General features: G+C 54.5%; 1 protein-coding gene across 1 annotated transcript in view; it reads right to left on the bottom strand.

Moving 5' to 3' along the window:
* The window catches only part of MRAS (muscle RAS oncogene homolog), a 31,753-nt gene extending 21,995 nt beyond the window's left edge, over positions 1-9,758 (bottom strand). The window contains exon 1 of the mRNA XM_056122099.1: positions 9,638-9,758. The gene's annotated coding sequence lies outside the window, so the exon portion shown is untranslated. The remainder of the gene's footprint in view (positions 1-9,637) is intronic.
* Between the last annotated feature and the right edge of the window lie 9,218 nt (positions 9,759-18,976).

Below are 18,976 nucleotides of genomic sequence, written 5' to 3'. Positions count from 1 at the left end.
ACTGACCTTCTGTGCCTCAGTTTCCTCTTCAGGAAAATCAGGCACAGAGCAGTGGGGACTGCCAGTGGCCCTGCCAGGCTTTGCTGCTGGCCTGGGACCTGGCCCCCTGGGAGGGGTGCAGGGGACAGGGTGACACCGCCTGCTGGCGTTGTTCTCATGTCCATGTGTGCCCAGCACTCGCATGGTGTAAAACGGGCCGGTGAGGTTGTTCTCCCTCAGTGTGAATTCTTCCTGCGACACGTCTCGAACTTGGCAAAGGCCCCACGAGAATCTGATGCAGTGGGTCCATCACCTCCGGGTGGGGGCATCCCTCAGAGGGGGCCGCGACTGGCCTTGTCCAGCTCCTGAAGCAGAGGGACAACTTTGCTGTGGTGCAGGCCCTGGGTTTGATCCCAGTCTCTCCAAATCAATGAAAAGAGTAAGGCAGATGTGGAGGCTTCTGGAAGGTGGCAGTAAATGAGGCTGGATAGCCAGGGGGGACTCGGGGGCCCAGCAGCCAGCAGGAGGGTGTGCGGCCCCTGGGCTCGGCTCCCACTCCCCCCACAGCTGTGGGCTAACTCCTGTCTCTTCTTTCTTCCTTTTTGGTTTTGAGCCACACCCTGCTGTTCTCAGGGCTGACTCCTGGCTCTGTGCTCAGGGATCACTCCTGGTGGGCTCAGGGGACCATATAGGGTGCCGGGGATCAAATCCTTGTTGACTGTGTGCAATGCAATTGATGTAAACCAAGTGAGAAGAAAATGTTAATTAAAAACCACGCGTAGGCCTGGAGCGATAGCACGATGGGTTGGGCGTCTAACACCTTGCATGCGGCCGACCCAGGTTAGATTCCCATCATCCCATATGGTCCACCGAGCAACCGCCAGGAGTAATTCCTGAGTGCATTAGCCAGGAGTAACCCCTGTGTATCACCAGGTGTAACCCAAAAAGCAAAGGAAAAAAAACATGCATAGCCCTTCTCCCCATCCCAATCCCCGGATGTGCTATCTCCTGCCTCTGTGCATCTCAGATACTCTCTCTCCCTCTTAGATACTATCTCTCCTTTTTAGATACTATCCCTTTCTTTTTAGTCCCTTTTCAGAGGCTCCTGGCAGAAGACAACAGCCTCTGGGGCACAGGGTATGGGCAAACCAAGCATCTGGAAGCACACAACCCACTTGCAGGTTGGCAGCTCACCCCGTGGGCCTGGTGTTCACTCCGAGACCCTCAGAGAAGCTGCGGACAGGGAAGGGGGAGGGTCCTCAATGATGGGTCATTTAAAAAACATTTTTTTTAATGTATTTTGATTTGGGGGCTATACTTGGCGATGTTCTGGGGCTACTTCTGGCTCTGCACTCAGGAATTACTCCTGGTAGTGTTCGGGGGCTATGCGTGATGCTGGGACTTGAACTTGGGTCGGCTGCATGCAAGGCGAACGCCCTACCCGCTGTGCTATCACTCCACCCCAATGGTGAATTTTTAAAGAAAAATCAGTGCTAGGAGACCATTGGGAAGAGCCCGTGGAAATAATGAAGAGCCAGTGGGGAGGGCGAGGGCAGAGGGCCTGCCCAGGATAGCTGGAAGGGAGAACAGGGCAGCTAGAGACACCCCTTCCTGCCCCTAGAGGCCACCCAAGGTCACCTGGGTCCCAAGGAGGGGGACAAAGACTGGGAACTTCTGACCTATGCCCGCCTCACTCCTGGGAGGATGAGGATGAGTCTCGTGGTCCCTGTTTCTGTCACTCCACGCCCCCAACCCACTGCCTCCCTTTCCGGCTGCCCACACCAACCCTTTACAGGAAACAGCTGGGCGGGGCTCGGTAGAGCCATTATTTTGTGCTGGTGCCCGGCGCCGTAGCTCCGGCTCCCCCTTCCAGGCCTCCAGCCATTCCCAGTTTGAGTACCAGAAGAAAAACAAAGATCGGTTTCTTTATTTTCATTTCCTCCGTAAAATCTCAAACCTCCAGGAAACACCCAGCCAGCTCCAGATAAGTGGGCCAGGGCCCTTGTCCATGCGGGGGTATGGTGGCCGGCCATGGGGGTGGGTTTCTGCCAGGCAGCCCAGCTCCCCGCGGGCCCAGTGGGGCACCAGGGCCCAACTTCTGGGCAGGAGGAGAAAGGTCGAGCATATGCCGGCCAGGGAGCGGCCCTGCGCCCCGAGATCTGGCCTGAGGAATGTGGGTGTGGAGGTGTGTGAGGAGACAGATCTCACACAGATCGTTTTCAATCTCTACCCTCCAGGCCTCGGACAGCCGCCCCACCCTTCCCACATCTCTGGTTACAATAAAGCAGCCATTGAAAGAACTTGCGAGAAACTATTTGGGGGCAGGCGCGTTGACTGGGTGCGAAAGTGGCACTGGCCAAGAAGGATGGGCTGGCCCCATCCTGCTGGGAGCGAGGGGGCTGTGTTTCCAGCAAAGTCAGAGCGTTAAGGTTTGTGTGGATGAACGCTGTAAGGGGGCAGAGTTTCCAAGAGGACATATTGGCATCGTGAAGGCAAAAAAGAAGTACCTAAATGGAATTCTATTTGTCTGTGGAAATCAATCATGCCTTGGGCAGGGAGCAAGGCCCTGACCCCAGCTGCACCCTCAAAGTGACAGCCCCTGAGGGGCGGTGGGCCTCTCCCCTCCACCTGCTGGTGACCCCACATAGCTCTGGAGGCCAGTGAAACTCTGGCATTTCTTCTAGAAATGTGATACCTCGGGGCTGCCCGACAGAGAGGCCCCACTGCACGTGATTTACAAGTCAGAGCTTGTCTGAAAGGCTGCTGGGTCCCAGTGACCAGCCTCCACTGACCCTCCATTCACTGCAACAAAGCAAAACCAAAATAAAAGTGTGTGTTGGGCAGGGCAGAGGTGTGGAAGTGATTTGTTTTTATTTTGGGGGGTTACACACAATGATGTTCAGGGGCAGGAATTACTCCTGACCATGCTCAAGGACAATATGGGATGCCGGGGATTGAACCCCGGTCAGCCACGTGCAGAGCAAACACCCTCCCCGCTGGACTATTGTTTGGACCCCAGAAAGTGATTTTTCAAAATGAAGGGAGCAGAAGATAGTACAGTGCTTGGGGGACATGCTAGGCACGTGCCCGCCCAAGGTTCCGCCCCTAGAACCACCTGCTCCCCGGGTGTCCCCGGAGTGCCCCTGGGGCGAGCTGGGTGCCAAGCAGCACCACATCTGTGGGCTCTGGCATGGAACTGCCACCCAGGTAGCCAAGAATCACTCCGTGACACATGGGCCTCCTGAGCACCGTTTGGGAACCCCTCTCCCCCTCAAAAATATTAAAAGTGTTGTGTGCTGGGGTGTGGCTCTGCATCACCTCACTGTGGGGGCCCTGGGTTTGAGCCCCCACACTGCCCAAAACAGCTGGACCTGTAAACAAAGCGTGGAGATGTATTCCTGTCCCACCAGATGGGCAGGGGTTTCAGAGCGGGTCTAACCACCTCCTGGTTACACCTCTGATCGTTTCATCCTCAGACAACCCCCAGCTCTGCAGAAGCCCCCCAGCCCTCATCCCTGCTCTGCTCATTGGCTCACACGGCTGTGGCATGGTCAGGGGGAAAGAGGCAGGCAGGCAAGAGTGTGGGGGGTGGGGTGGGGGTGGGTAAACACTCAGGAAAATGGCTGAGGGTGCTGTGGGTGGGGAAACACACCTCAGAGAGCAAATCTTTGCTTCCGCTCAGGACTGGCTGCTATAAGAGTGTCCCATCGGGCTGGAGTGCAGTTCAGCAGGTAGGGCATTGGCCTTGCACACAGCCGACCCAGGTTATTCCTAGCATCCCACGTGGTCCTGAGCACTGCCAGGAGTAATTCCATAATGCAGAGCCAGGAATAACCCCTGGGCATCACCAGGTGTAACCCAAAAAGCAAAAAAAAAAAAGTGCCCCATCATTTTTTTTTTGGTAGAGCTTTTAATTCTTTGGGTGGTGGTGGTGGTGGTGGTGGTGGTGGTGGGGACAGGGTTTCCTCCTGGCTCTGTGCTCAGCGATCACTCCTGGTAGGGTGCTGGGGAGTGAGGCAAGCACCCTATCCCCCCTACCCACTGTCCTGGTCACTCGGGCCCTCTGCAGACTTTGAATGAAGAGAGTCAGGCGGGCAGGGTGAACCTGCCCCATCAGAGAAGGCTTCGCTCCTCCACTCCTGCAGCTGGGGACCAGGAACTGAGCCTTGCCGGCTGGGGGACAGAGTGGGGGGCAGCAGGGCAAGGAGGGGAGCCTTCCCCCGGTGCACAAGACCAAAGGGGGCACCGGTGCAGGTGACCCCGCGGTAGCAAGCAGCAGATGACTCTCTTGCGACCAGACAGCTGCTGGGCACAGCGCTCTCATCTGGGGACACAAACTGGGAAATCTGGCCTTTTCACTTTCCCACCAACCACGCCAATCATGGTCATTGGGCTGCTCGGTCACCCAGTCCCACTCACAATGTCCAGGACAGGCTTTATTTTGCGGGGTGGGGGTGATCACACTCAACGATGCTCAGGGGTTACTCTTGGCCTTGCACTCAGGAATTACTCCTGGTGGTGCTCAGGGGGACATATGGGGTGCTGGGGATCCAACTGGGGTCGGCCGCGTGCAAGGCAAATGCCTTCTCTGCTGTACCATCACGCTGACCATAAACAAACTATTTTGGTTTGGGGGCCACACCTGGCAGTGCTAAGGTTATCAAATAACTCAGGGGGCCGAAGCTACAAGAGGCAGGATGTGGGCACCTGGAGCAAGACTCCCAAAGGGGCGTGTGGGCTGGTGACAGGCTTGTGGGCTGAGGGCCTCTGGATCCTTTTGGCCCTGTCCTGCCTGGAGGACGGTGACTCGCCCCCACCGGGGCCACATGGGTGATGCACTCCTGGCTCATGCACTCAGGAATTACTCCTGGCGGTGCTTGGGGGACCATACGGGATGCTGGGAATTGAGCCAGGGTCAACCGCGTGCAAGGCAAACACCTACCCGCTGTGCTATCGCTCCAGCTCCTGCCTTTACATTTCTTCTCTTTCTATTTTTATTTTTTCAACATTACCAAGTATTTCAAACACAGTGGATTTGGGGGATGATCACTGGCTGAGATTAACGAGACAAGGGTTCCCCTCCTCCCTCCCCCTCTCCTCTACCTCCCCTTCCCCAAGTCATCTGGGCTGCCTTGTGACATCCGGCACCCCTGTGCTTTGGGCCATTGCCCTCTTCCTCCCCCCCCCCGCCCCCCCCCTCCCCGCTCCATGTGGTTAAACCCAGGGACAGTCCCGAGCTCGGCAGGGAGCCGTGAGTGCCATGGTGGGCACGGGCAGTCCTGGGGTTCCCCTTCCCTCCGGCTCTGACTTAAGCTCCCTGGGCCTTAGTTCCATACCGGCCAACTTGCTCCTGAACTGAACCGACCAGACCTCGGTATCACCGACCTTCTTACTGGGAGCCTGTCTTCTCCCTCTGCTGAGGAAACACGCCCGTCAGCGGAGCCACAGAGTCCGTGGGTGCTTGTCCGGGTTTGAGCCCAGCGCCACCACACACTTTATCCTTGGACACTTGCACTGACCCACTGGTGCTGTGGAATGAGAGTTCTCCAGGGTCTCCTGAGCACCACTGAGGGACCCACCCACACCTAAAGAGAAAAACCCCAGTGGCGGGACATGGTGGCAACTTTTCTGAGACACCAGCCCCGTTTGTAACCCCTGGACGGAAGGCCGCTGCCTCTGTCCACTGCCTCGCCTCCCTCGCCAGGATCCAGCTCTGGTGTTCGGGAACGGGAGCAGGGCAGGAGGGAGGCCCGGGAGAAGCTGTCGTAAAACTCCACCACCCCGGAAGCAGTGGAAGGAGCAGAGGCAGCTGGGGCTGGAGGATGGAGTTGTTGGCGCAGACAGGGTGCTGAGAGGGAGAAAGGAAAGAGCGTTGCAAGGATGGGCGTCCCTGGGCTGGAGAAATAGCACAGCGGGTAGGGCATTTGCCTTGCATGCGGCTGACCCAGGTTCGATTCCCAGCATCCCATATGGTCCCCTTATCACCGCCAGGGGTAATTCCTGAGCGCAGAGCGAGGAGGAACCCCTGTGCATCGCCTGGTGTGACCCAAAAAGAAAAAAAAAAGGATGGGCGTCCCGGAGGACAGGCCAGGCTTGGCTCTGGGTGTCCGTCCTCAGCCTCTGAAAGGATCCAGCCTGCAGGAGGGACCCTCCCCGCCAAGCCCACAGGAAGTTTCCTGGGGATCACGTCCATGCAAGGATGTCGGGCTACTACCGAACCTTTGCTGGCCTCATCTTGACCTGAAATTCATCTTCATTTTTTTTTCTGGGGGTGGTGGGGGTTGGTGCCATACTCAGCTGGCTCAGGTGCAGAAAGAAAGGAAAGAAGGAAAAGGGGGAAATAGATTGGAGTACAAGCTCTGTACGTGGGAGATCTGGGTTGGAACCCCAGCATGGCACAGCGCCCCTACCCCCAAGCACTGCTGGAAACTTCCCTCAGCACAGAGCCAGGAGCAGCCTCTGGGCACTGCCAGGTGCGGCTCAAACACCAAAACCAGCAAACAAAGCCCAGGGTTGATGTGAGGCCCCAATTTCCCACAGTACCTGTATACCGGCACCAGGAAATCTCCCGTCTGCACCCCTCAACTGTCCCCCCATCGCTGAGAAACGAGCTTGTTCGGGGGTTTGAATCAAGCACCCCAGGCCCCATCCCCCACTGTACCCCTCTGGGATTTGGCTCTCTGCAGCTGCAGGAGCCCTGGGACGCTCTTATTTCTGGGGCCCTTCCTGGTTCCCCACACACTCTCCTCCATGCATTTCAACCCTGGGCCTGGGCCCAGAAGTCACAGATGGGCCCCCCCAGCACGGACCCCACCCTGGAGGCACAGAGCGGCAGAACTCAACTCCTGCCCCCTCCCTCCCCACCTACACAGCACCCCCAAATCCTGCCCGGGGCTCTCCAAATTCATTAGCCTGATAATCCAGGTACCAGCTTTCTTCTTAGCCCTCCAGGGGTCCGATGCCAGGCTCTCTGGATGAGAACACGGCCCTTCTGAGTGGTCACCTCAGTAGCCAGCCGTGATCCCATGAGCATCTGGCCCTCCGGCCATCAGTGTGTCCCACCTAGGGAAGCTGCCAAGAGGACTGGAGGACAATGATAGGGACATTAAGAAACCAAACACGCAGGGCGATGGCCAGGCCCCATCCACAGGGAGCTACAGAAAAATGGAGCAAAAGGCTTCTAAGGCTCTGGGCAGCTAGGCAGAGGGGCCGGGCCAAGGAGCGCTGGGGGCAGGGGCAGAGAACAGCCCTCCCCCATTACAGACCAGAGATGGGCTCAAAGGGCAGGACTGCATGCTATCGGTTCCACCCCAGCATTACACGGCCCCCTGACCACAGTCAGGAGGGATTCCTGCCCTGAGCACTGCCTCCAGCAGAGTCCCTGAGCACCGCGGGGTATCGCCCCCAAACAAACCCTTGGCTCAGTGTCTGGCCCCTGAGTCTTCTTGGCTGCCTCTCCCAAGAATTTGCTAGACAAGGCACGAAGAGCTCACAAGAACTGATGGCACCTTCGGGAGGGCTGAGCTGGTGCTCTGGGTGTCGGTATTGGCGGCCGATAGAGTCCCCAGATTCAATACCGTTGAGTCCTCAGCCAGGACAGACAGGACATCAAAGCCCAGGGAAAATTCCTCTCCAAGTGTCACTTCCCTGCGCAGCTTCCAGACCATGGGCACCTGTGGGTCTGCCTGGCTCCTGCCTTTGCCACAGACCAATGGGACTAACTGCCCCCCAAGGCTGCCCGAAGCCTGTCCCAACCCCGGCACACGGCCTCCGGGACTCAGTGCACACTCTGGATACCAAGAACGTTCTAGCGCCACAGAGGATGCGCTCGCTCTCATTTCATAGGGGGAGGGCTGATATGGGCAAGCCAGTGCGTAGGAACCACAGGGCTCAGGGCATTGCACTGGGCACTGCCCACCCCGGAGGGCCAGTTTCCAGTTTCCCGGACTCTTGTGCCCTCCCACTGGTCAGCAGGCACTCTGAGAACTGGTTCTGTCTGTCAAAAGCCAGTGTGATCTTCCCTGTGGTTGGGGCGCAGAGTTCGGGAACGGGGGTACGGCACTCCCTCAAGAGCTCGGCTCAGCTGGAAGCTTGAACCCGGGGTTCGAGCTGATAACACCACACCCGTCACAGAAAGCATCTTCGATGGATGGAAACATAAGGGGTGGAGGATACACAGAGCAAAGGCGGCTCTAGGAGACGCACCCAGCTCCAGGGCCGCAGAGAGCCCAGGCTACACGCCCCCACCCTCGGGAGGGAATGCGGAGGCCACTTCTGAGAGGGGCTGGCAGACCCCAGAGCAACAAAGTCCCCCTCCCCCACCCACCCCCTCTGGCATCTGCCCTGGCAGAGGACAGATTCCAGCAGAAACCACAGCCAGGGGACACCAACTGCTGCCTGGGCAATGAGAACTGACCCAAGGGTGAAATCCCCCTGGCAGAAACAAGAGGTTTACAGGAAATAGGGCCCAGTACCAAACCTCAGCGATGCAGTGAGGGCTTAGAGGGAGGCAGGAGGGACTCCTAACTGTCTCTGCGTGAGTGCCCAGCCCTTGACACGTGTCAGCTATTAGCCGACAAGCACTTCAGCCAGCTGGTGCCCAGAGGCTGAGCGGGTCCTCGGAGGGCATCAGGCAAGGGGGGACAGCAGTCACAAGGACAAAAGCTTGGTCTCTTAAACAGGACCCCTGTGGGCAAGTTACTGACCCTCTGAGTCCCAGAGGGGCAGGGGGTCAATACAAAGGAATACTTAGCACCTCCCCCCCCCCAAAAAAAAAGCTCATCCCAGTAAGCGTCAGGCTGTGGCTAGAGGTTGTTCTTACAGTGGGGTCCCAGGGCTAAGTCAGGTCCCCTTAGAACTCCCAGAAGCCACAATGTCCATCCCTGTCCTTACCCTGGGGTCAGGTCCCTGCAGAGTGTCCTAGAGGACAGAGCCCCACAGCCGCCTCCTTCCCGCCAACACACAGCCTGAGAGGTCCCAGGAGGGACTCAAGGGGAGAGAGGGGTCTGCACCAGGGCTCCCGGAGACGCCCCCATCCCCCGGCTTAGCTTTGTCCCCCCTCTCCGCCCCCCCCCCCCCCACCAGCGCGCATCTCAGTTCCTGCCACCGGGTCTCACAGCGGGGCGGGTGCCGCGCTTCCAGCGACGCTGCGGGGTCCCTGGGGGTGCTCTGCACACCGGGCTGGGGTGAGGGTGCCTCGGTGGGCGCCCCGACCTTCCCCGCGGCCCCCCTCGCCCTCCCCGCGGCCCTCAATGAATGAGCCGGTGGCCCCGGGCGCGGAGCGGGCCTGCAGCGCGCCGGCTGCTTCTCATTACTCAGACGGACGTGACAACTCCCCGGCGGATCCCTGCACCCCCCAAACGCCATTTTAAAGGGGGGGTGGGCAGAACCCTGGCCCCGAGTCCCGCCGTCCAGCTCGGACCCCCGGGTGGTGGTCGCGGAGGCGGGGGGGGGGGGCACGGAGCCTCCGCAGGGGGCGTCCACCGCGGCCGGCTCGCCGCCCGCAGACCGTTACCCGGGGGCCTGCGGGCTCAGCCCCGGGGGTCCCCCCGGGGGCGGCCACTCCTCCCCCCGCGGAACAAAGCGCGGGCCGGGCCGGGGGCGGCGCGCCGGCGCTCCCCCACCCGCCGCCCCCGGCCGCGGGCCGGCGATCACTCACCCGCTCGGCTCGCGCCCCCAGGCCGCCTCCTCCCCGCCGCCGCCCGGGAGGAGGCAGCGCCGCGCCCGCCGGCCCCGGGCAGACTGAGGCTCGCGCGCGCCGGGCCCGCGGCCGCCCCGCCCCGCCGCCTCCTTAAAGCGCCCGCGCCGCGCCCGCCTGCGCCCGCCCCCGGGACCCCCGCCCCGGGGCCCCCGCGCGCGCCCCCGCGCCCCCGGGGCCCCGGCGGGACCCGGGCGGGGAATGCGCCCCCGCCTCTCCAGGAGCCCCGCCGCCGGCCTGCGCATCTCCCCACGCCGGCCACCTCCGGGGGCCTCCCCCTGCCACCTTCTTCCAGGTCCCTTTCGGTGCCACCCCCCTCCCCCCGCCCACAAGCGGTTCCCCTGAGACTCTGTCCCCGCGGTGCTCCCCGCAGGCCTTCTGGGTACACCATTCCTGGGCCCTGAGCTTGTCCTGAGTGGGGGTGGGGAGGGGTGGGGGCACAGGGGACACCCGCGCTCCCGTTCACGGACCAGCAGTTCCCACCTTGGAAAGCAAAGCGTACAGCTCAGCGGTTTTAAAATAGGTTCGCCAAGTTGTGCAACCCTCACTCTCCAGCGCCAGGACGTTTCCTAACGCCCCATCTTCCCAAAACTAAAAGACCGTTTCCGTCAGCAGGCTCTCCTCTGCCCAGTTCACACCCCTGAGTACCACTGTGTATGGTGTCCGCCGCGGGTTCCGCGTATCCTCCCAGTGAAAGAACCGCACCTTTGGGGATCAACTGCTGTGGGCTTCGTGTCCGTCCTGTTTCAGCTCTGCGGCTCCTCCTGTTCCTTCCCGCCTAGTATTCCCTTCATGCGCACCCCGCTTTGTTTGGGCCCATTCCGGGGTGATTATGAAGATTAAGATCACTGTTCTGGTTGTCCATGCGGGTCTCATGTGGTCAGGTCGTCGTGTCTGGGCTATGGACCTAGGAGTCAAGCCCCTTGTGCAGTGTTAACTGACCTCCTGGTGATGTTAAAGCAACTGCAGTTTCATGCCTAGTCACAGTGACTGAGCCTCACCTCACCCCCTCTGCAGGTCCTCACAACCACACCCAGGGCCCGTCAGCTGGTCCTCCCTACCAGTGTCATTCTGTAGGACACTCATTTTGTGAACGGACCCTGATGTTGGCTTAGAACCAGCCTCGCCCCTCTGATTGGCTGAACTGCTTGGTTTCAGAGGGCTAATCCCTTTGCCCTTTGGGGGTCTTCTTCCACCCCCCACCGCTAGGCCTCTCATCTCCCAGTCTCAGGTGGGTTTGATCCTCAGCCCAGAACAGCAGGTTGCTGAGACCTCCGGGGCCCCTGGCAGGCAGGGGGCAGCCGGCTAGGAGGCCCCTTCCCTAGAGAGGATTTACTGAAGGAGGGAGGCTACGAGATCTCCCTCTGGACAGGCTGGTCTCCCCTTGACGTGGTCTCTTTCTCCCGCTCCCTTTTGCACAGGCTTTAAGGGGGTCCTGGTGGTGGTCAGCTCCTCCCAGGCCGCCTCTGTGGCTGACAGGATCTGCTCAGACGCCACGTGCTGGCTTCCTGGGGCCGCTGCACACCCATCGTAGATTCTGTCTCCTTGGCAAGGGCTATCGCACATCACACGGGTACCCAGTGGCTTTTACAGCCCACTCGAGTCAGTGGTGGCCAGGGACTTCTAGCAGGGCCCTGGTCCCAGTGGGGGCAGCTTCCTCTGCTCCAAACCCCCCATAAACACACACTCTGATGTTGACCAACGGGCTTTTAAGGTGGAAGAGTTAGGCTCAGACTACAAATTCATCCGCTAGGTGAGCACTGCCAGGGAACCTCCTGGGAGCCCAAGACGTGCCTCCCGGCAAGCTCAGTGCCAGTCAAGGGATACAGGTGTGTGGGAGAGAGGCAGTGGGGGACCAGAGAGCATGAGGTTCCCAGCCCAGGCGGGAGGGATGGGTGGTCTCTATGAAAGGTGAGCCCTGAGCCCAGATGAAGAGGACAAACCCTGCTCGGGAGGCTGAGGAGGGAGAGAGAAAGCTTGGGTGGAAGCAGGGCTGAGCGTTAAGTCTTTCCCCAAACTCCAGCAGAGCCCCAGGACTGAACCAGTATGCCTAGAGCAGGGTAAAGGTCAGACTCTAGCAAAGACAGGCAGGGCTGGGGCCTGAGTGTCAGTCCCTGGGCTAGGAGCCCGCTGCAGGACAAGGCCAGGAGCAGTTGCAGAATGTCTGTCTGCGTAGCGAACGCAGCACATGGGCCCTCCTCTGTGTGGCCAGTGCAGGGGCTGAGGACAAGGGTGCTCTAAACTCCTGAGCTCTGAGGGGGCCGCGCCCTGGGCAGGGGTGAGTTGGGGAGTGTCCCTCCTCTTTCTTTAAGACACAAGGCGATCACCAGACCCTTCCTCCCGACCAGGAAACCTGCTGGTTCTTCCTGCTGGAGCTTGCTCTCTCCCAGGGGTGGCCTTCATGGGAGGGGCATGCTTGCATGTGTGTGTGTTTGGGGTTAGGAAAGCAGGAAGAAGAGAGGACAACGTTCACCCTTCTCCCAGTCCTGTGTGTGTGTGTGTGGTGTGTATGTGTGTGTGTCTGTGTGTCTGTGTGTGTGTGTATTTGTGTTTGGGGTCAGGAAAGCAGGGATAGAGAGGATAACATTCATGCTTCTCCGTGTGTGTGTGTGTGTGTGTGTGTGTGTGTGTGTGTCTGTTCTGTCTGTCTGTCTTTGGGGTCAGGCAAGCAGGAAGGAGAGGACAACATTCTTGCCTCTCCCATCGTATGGCCGCAAGCCTATCTTTCCTGAAGTGCCAGCCACGGGTTCACAGCAGGCCCCGCCAGCCCGCCAGAGGCCTGTCTCTCCTTCCCTCAGCTGACCTCGCCTTTGTGCCAGCACCCGGGCCTTCTTCTTCCTGAGTTCCAGGCACAGTCTTCTCTGGGGTTTTCTTGATCTTTACCAACGTGGGGTGGTCATTTCTTCTCTTGCTCTGTATGCCACAGTGTTGTGGGGGCGGGCCCTCACTCAAGGGCCTGGTCCCCCAGCAGAGCCCTCGGGCCACTAGCAGTGTCCAGTCCATCTGCTCCCCACTAAACTACAAGTTTTGGCTAAACCTCTCCAAAAGCTTGTCCAAACTCAAAAAATAAGTCTCGTTCTGATCTTTTTTTTTTCTCTCCCCTTTTGGCCCTTTTTCTGTTTTAAACTAAAGTCTAGTGACTTTTAAACACATTGAACTACAACCCACAGGAAGAAATGGGTTTTACATTGCAAACCACAGCATTCTCTCTCTCTCTCTCTCTCTCTCTCTCTCACACACACACACACACACACAAGCACACACGCGCGCATTCACACACATGAATTCATACACACACGCACTCAAACACACACAAAATGAAAAGTTCATGCAAAAAATCACAACTTTGCCCTGTGTAATATGCACTGGCACCATCTGTTTTGCTTTCTTCTAAAGAGCCCATGAGGTCTGAGAACTTGCTTTCACACCCCCACGGGTGGGTTCTGACCGACAGTTTGAAAATTTGGAGCCCTATGTTGACACCCAAAGTGTCAGGTCATGATATTGCATCAGAAGTTTACCAAGAGAGAAAAGTCAACTCCGAGATTTCGAAACACATCCTAGAGACCATAGTTTGTAAAAAGGCGAGGTCAGAGTTTCCAAAGTCTAGAGATTTCTGATTCTTCGTCAGAGGAGTCAGTCGCCGCAGGCCACAGGCTCTCGAACTGGTCCCTCTTCCCTTCCTAAGGACAATTATCAATTTGGGATACTGGCTGATGATCAAGTTTTGTCCAGAGAAAAGACATCTGCTGGAGCCAAGAGGAAAGCTTTCAGTGGTCACACGGAACCAGGGGCAACCACAGAAAAAGGGAGACCTCAAAACACCAGCAATTCCCTCCCCATGACAGCTGCTGGGTTTGGGGCCTTAGGATGAATTGGAGGAGCAGAGTGAAATCTCCTGCCACCCAAGAGGATTCCCCAGGAAGAAAGAGTCCCCAACACAAAGTCAGCCCCTGCCTCAAGAATCGCCGGGTTAGATGGGATATAATGTAGATATCAACCACTCTCGACTAACAAAAACATTAACACAGAAGGTTAACTTGCAACAACAGCTTAGTAAGACCTCACACAAGGATTTCATGTTCTCATGGTGAAATACCATAGTTTTCATAATTCTTCCTATGGAAACCATTTTTGACCACTCCATTATTTGTAACAAGCAATATAAAATAAGTTATTGTGGGCGTGCGACAGGGGCAGACTTGAGTGGTGGTTGGGAGGATGGAGACCCTGGTGGAGGGAAGGTGACAGTGGTGGTGGGATTGGGGTAGGAATATTGAATGCCTGGAACAAATCATCATGAACAGCTTTGTAAACCACAGTGTTTGAAAGAACAAGGACCTGGACACGAAGCCCTAGATCCAGGCATCACAAAAATCCCGAGCACTGTTGGAGATGATCCTGAGTCCAGAGACACTGCTGGCAGGGTGCAAGACTCCACGAGTGAGGAGCAGAGATAAGCCAGAGGTAAAAATGGAAACCCAACCCCAAGCCAGCTCAGTTCTTTAGCAGACCGAGCCCATCCCTCATCCCCAGGAATCAGTGCAAAGCTTGCCCTCTGTCTAGGTGCCCCTGACGCTGTCTGCCTAGAGCCCCAAAATACAAGCTAGGTGAAGAGGCATGAAAATAGTCACAGTCACAAGAAGCAGGGGAAAACTAGACAGTGAAAGTGAACACAGCTCACCCAGATGTAGGACAGGGCGGCAGAGAGATAGCACAGCGGGCAAGGAGCTCGCTGAAAACAAAACAAATATAGATGTGACATAGGACCCTAATTAACGGGGCTCTCCCACTGTTGTAAGTGTCAAATGGTATCTGTGGGTGTCAGCTGAGTTCATGTGGGATACAGGAAGTTCACTGTACTTCAACAAAGAAAAACATTTTTTTGCCACACTTAGTGGTACTCAGGGGTACTTCTGCCCCGGAGCTTCAGGGTCATTCCTAGTGCTGGAAGAGGGGGGGCATGGGGTGCTGGAGATTAAACCCAGCCCTCCGACATATACACTAGCCCTTTGTGCTGACTTCTCAGTCCTAGACAAGAAAACTTTTGTTTCAGGGCTTACTCCTGGTTCTATGTTCAGGAATCACTCCTGCCGGTGCTGGGGGTGAAGGGTGGCAGGCATATGTGACACCAGGGATCTGTTGCATGCAAAGCAAGTAGCTTATGCATGGTATTATCTCTCTGGTTCAGATGAGGTGATTTTTCATGTTTATCTTTTGGCTTTTGGACCACACCTGGCGGTCACCCTCAGGATTTACTTCTGATGGGGTTCAAGGATCAATCGTAGGGTACTGTATGGGGTGCCAGTGATTGAACCTGAGTCAGCAGCATGCAAGGCAAGTGCTCTTGCTGCCCGATTTCTCCAGTTCCCGGATAAGGAAATTTTCACCTAAAGAATTATTAGGCGGGAACTTGGACTAGGGAGAGACATGGGGTGGCAGGGAAGCACTGAAGCTCAGGCCTTGCACATTTGAGGCCTTGAGTTTGGTCTCTACCTTGGGTGCTTGAACAACACTCAAGCACAACCAGGTATACTCCTGAGCACTGCCTGGTGTGAGCCTAGAGGCCCCCAGCACCCCCAGATCTGAGTAGTAGCAGCAGCCCAAGCACAGCAGACCAACATCAAGAACTACCTGGAGTGGCCCCCGGGGCCCCCAAGCACTGCTAGGAAGACCCATATTCATAAGTATGTATAAGAATATATACGGTCACTATTATTAGCAGCCAAAAACAGGAGACCTCCCAGCTGTTTATTAACTGAAGAACAAAGAGCTAATGGTTTATTCATAGAATGGAATATAATATTATAATTTGTATAAATGAAATGCTAAGTTATAAACAACCCAAATGATATCCAAGACACCATATTAACTGAAAGGTCTCAGTTGCAAAAGCAATATATATGAAGTCAAGTAAAGAGAAAAATCAATTCACAGTGATAGATGTCAGGACAGCGTGAATCTCCCGAGGAAAGTGATGTGATAACTGAGCAGGAAAGAACTGGAAATGGTGTATTTCATGCTCTGGGAGGTGGTTATAGATATGAACTAACGTGGAAATTCATTAAGCTGTGAAGTAATGTTCAGACATGTTACACATTTCATTCTATAAGCAGTATACTTAAAATTCATAATATTAACACTTAAGAGTCATATGTTGAATAAAAATGAAGAAAAGGTTGAAAAAATATGTAAAAGAGGAGAAAATATCACCAGATAGCTAAGGTTTCAGAAAAGATAATAAAATTAGTGTTCTACCACCTGTAAAGCATAACAACTGAAATCAGGAACTCATTACTCAGGCTTGGAGAGATAGTTCAGGGGTTAAAGCATTTTAACCCCTTGCATTTGCATTTGGCCATGCCACAGGGTCCCAGAACATTGCTAGGAGTTTGACTGCAGCAATGGACTGCTGAGAAAAATGAGGAACTCAGGGATGCGACTAGCCAAGACTTAATTTCTGCCACCAAGTGAAATTATTATGGCAGAAGTAGAGGGAGCAAAAGGGAGTCCCAGACAATCTAGTCAAGCCAATTGGTCATTTTATTTATTTTTTTAATTTTTATTTTTATAAGGTGGTTCACAATATTTGATTACAGTTAATAATCAAACACCAAACACCACTATTACACTTTCCCACCACCAAATTTGTCACGTTTCCATCCCAAGCCCCAATCCTTATCCCAAGACACAACCAAAACAATTGGTCATTTTAAATCCCGCCTTCATGAAGGTAAATAGTCAGTTACTCTTTTTAGAAGGAGCACACGCAGTGACACTCAGGGGTCAGTCCTGGCTCTGCACTCAGGAATAACTCCTGGCAGTGCTCCGGATTCCAACGTGGGTCAGCTGCATGTAAGACAAGCTCCCTATCTCTTCAGCTACAGTTACGTTCTTTTAGTTCAAAACCCAACAAACTTGCTGTCCACGGAGCTCCCCTGCCCCAGCTAGTTGTGGCCAGAGTTGTGGTGACAATGGCCCTCCCTAGCTACCGCCCCCAGTGTGGCTGCTTAACTGTAATGTGATATTTTAGGTAATTAAGGGAAAATCAAGTGAAGAGCTTTTTTTGGGGGGGGTCACACCCAGCAATGCACAGGGGTTACTCTGCACTCAGGAATTACTCCTGGCGGTGCTCAGGGGACCATATGGGATGCTGGGAATCGAACCCGGGTTGGCTGCGTGCAAGGCAAACACCCTACCCACTGTGCTATCGCACCAGCCCCTGAAGAGCTAAGTTTTAAATAAATGTAGTACCAAGGGTATGGTGCTTGCCTTGCATGCAGTCTACCCAGGTTTTAATTCTGGCATTCTATATGGTCCCCGAACCCAGCTAGGAGTGATCCCTGAGCACAGGGACAGAAGTAAGTTCTGAGTACCATTGAGCACCATGGAGTTTGGTCCAAAAATAGCAACAAATATATCTATGGCCCTGAGAATCCCATATGACAGACCCTGGTTGAACCCTCTGCACCATAATTGACCCTGGACACTACCAGAAATAATCCCTGGGAACCTCCAGCTGTGGCCCAAACACCCCCCAACCCTGAGCACAGAGCCCGAAGTTGCCCCCAAATACGTCCACTAACTGTGGCCCAAAACCAAGAAATTAAATAGCATAAATATGTCAAAACAGAAAAAGGAGAGCCTGCTGGCAATACGGTACAGCAGATACAGTGCTTGACTGACACGTGGCTGACCTGGGTTTGATCGCCAGCATCCCATATGTTCCCCTGAGCAATGCCAGGAGTAAGCCCTCAGCACAGAGGGGCGTGGTCCAGAACCAAAAATAAGCAAACATAAAAAAAACACAAAAGTTATTCAGGGAGGAAAATAATCTGGAGGCAGAGAGATGCCGGCTAGATGTATGCATGCATTCATTTCATCTGAGATGAAAGGCTGAGAATTATGGGGGAAGTCAGGTCCTGCTTTGGTGTGTGTTTAGATTTGCTTTTAAAGGGACAGGTTCATTCATGTTTGCTGCTGCCTCACATATCTGCAGTTCTCTCCTGGAGAAAGTTCTTCATTTCCAATTTGGGTCACAAAAGGCTTTCCCTGGAGTAAACCACCACCTTGTGGTAATGGACATGACTTGCAGGAAAAACAATACCTTGTTTTGGTTTTGCATCTTTCAGACTCTGAAATCCAGCAGGAACCCTTAAAGTTAGAAGTGCTTGTATTAAACAGAGCAAAAATGAAACCCCCCAAAAGTAGCATCCTTATGATGTGTCTAATTAGATGACTCTGAAAAAGATATGTCACTAACTCATATCATATCATAAAATATGAACAAGATTGAAATTTCATTAAAAAAAGAAATCAAAAGCTGAATGACCCAAAGTGACCCATTTGCAGGAAAACTGATGAGTCTCCTACTGATCAAAATACATGTCTGAAAGCAAAAAGAGTTGATATGAATAATTTATAATTTCACAAGACATTAGGTGTAAAGTTGGAGTGTCCCAGGCAATGTGATTCCTCTCAACTTGTTTCTGAGTTTCGATTGGCCAAGCCATGCAGAGAACATTGGAGAAGAACTTAACCCTCTCAAAAGAATTAAAAGTTGACCCGTGTGCTGGCAGGAAAACTTTTGCATCTAACTTAAGTTTTACTTGGGAGAGTAAGTGCTCGGAGATTTCAAACTAGTCAAGAGTTCGAGTAACCACACTCAGGGTAACACACAGCACTTGTCTCTTGTAGTTTCAGCATGCCAGGCTGTGCCATAGGGACACCCCATGTGTGAATGTGTCCATGTGTTTATTCATTATTCTATTCAAGAGTTTTCTGGTTTCTTTCAACTTTTGGTGATTAAGTATAAAGCGTCTCTAAACACGCACATCATTCTTCAAATCGTTGGGTAACTATAGATACTATTGTTGGGTCAAAAGGTAAAACTGTGCTTTGTAAGAAATGCCAAACTATCTTCCCCAGGGGTTGGACTATTTTGTATTCCCCAAGAGCATTGTGTAGGCATGCCTGTTGCCTTGAATCTTTACTAATATTTTATATAGCCAGCTATTTTGGATTTTAGCCATTCTAACAGGTATGTAGATATATCTCACTATAGTTTTACTTAATTCACTAGCGACAAGGTAGAACTTTTTTTACTTGACTTTTTTTCCATCAATGAATATATAGATGAGGTCTTTAGTACATTTTTTTGGTTCAGATCTTTTTTATTTGGTTTGGTTGTGGGGCTACACATGGTTGGTGCTCAGGGAACCATGTGATGCTAAAGATTCAGCTTGCAAAAGAAATATTCTACCCCTTTGAGGTATTTCCATAGCCTGTCTGTTCAGATAT

Source organism: Sorex fumeus, unplaced genomic scaffold (genome assembly GCF_029834395.1).
Source record: "Sorex fumeus unplaced genomic scaffold, SorFum_2.1 ptg000044l, whole genome shotgun sequence".
Lineage (NCBI taxonomy): Eukaryota > Metazoa > Chordata > Mammalia > Eulipotyphla > Soricidae > Sorex > Sorex fumeus.
The sequence above is the reverse complement of the archived record's forward strand: the minus strand, read 5'-3'. Positions and strand labels throughout refer to the sequence as shown.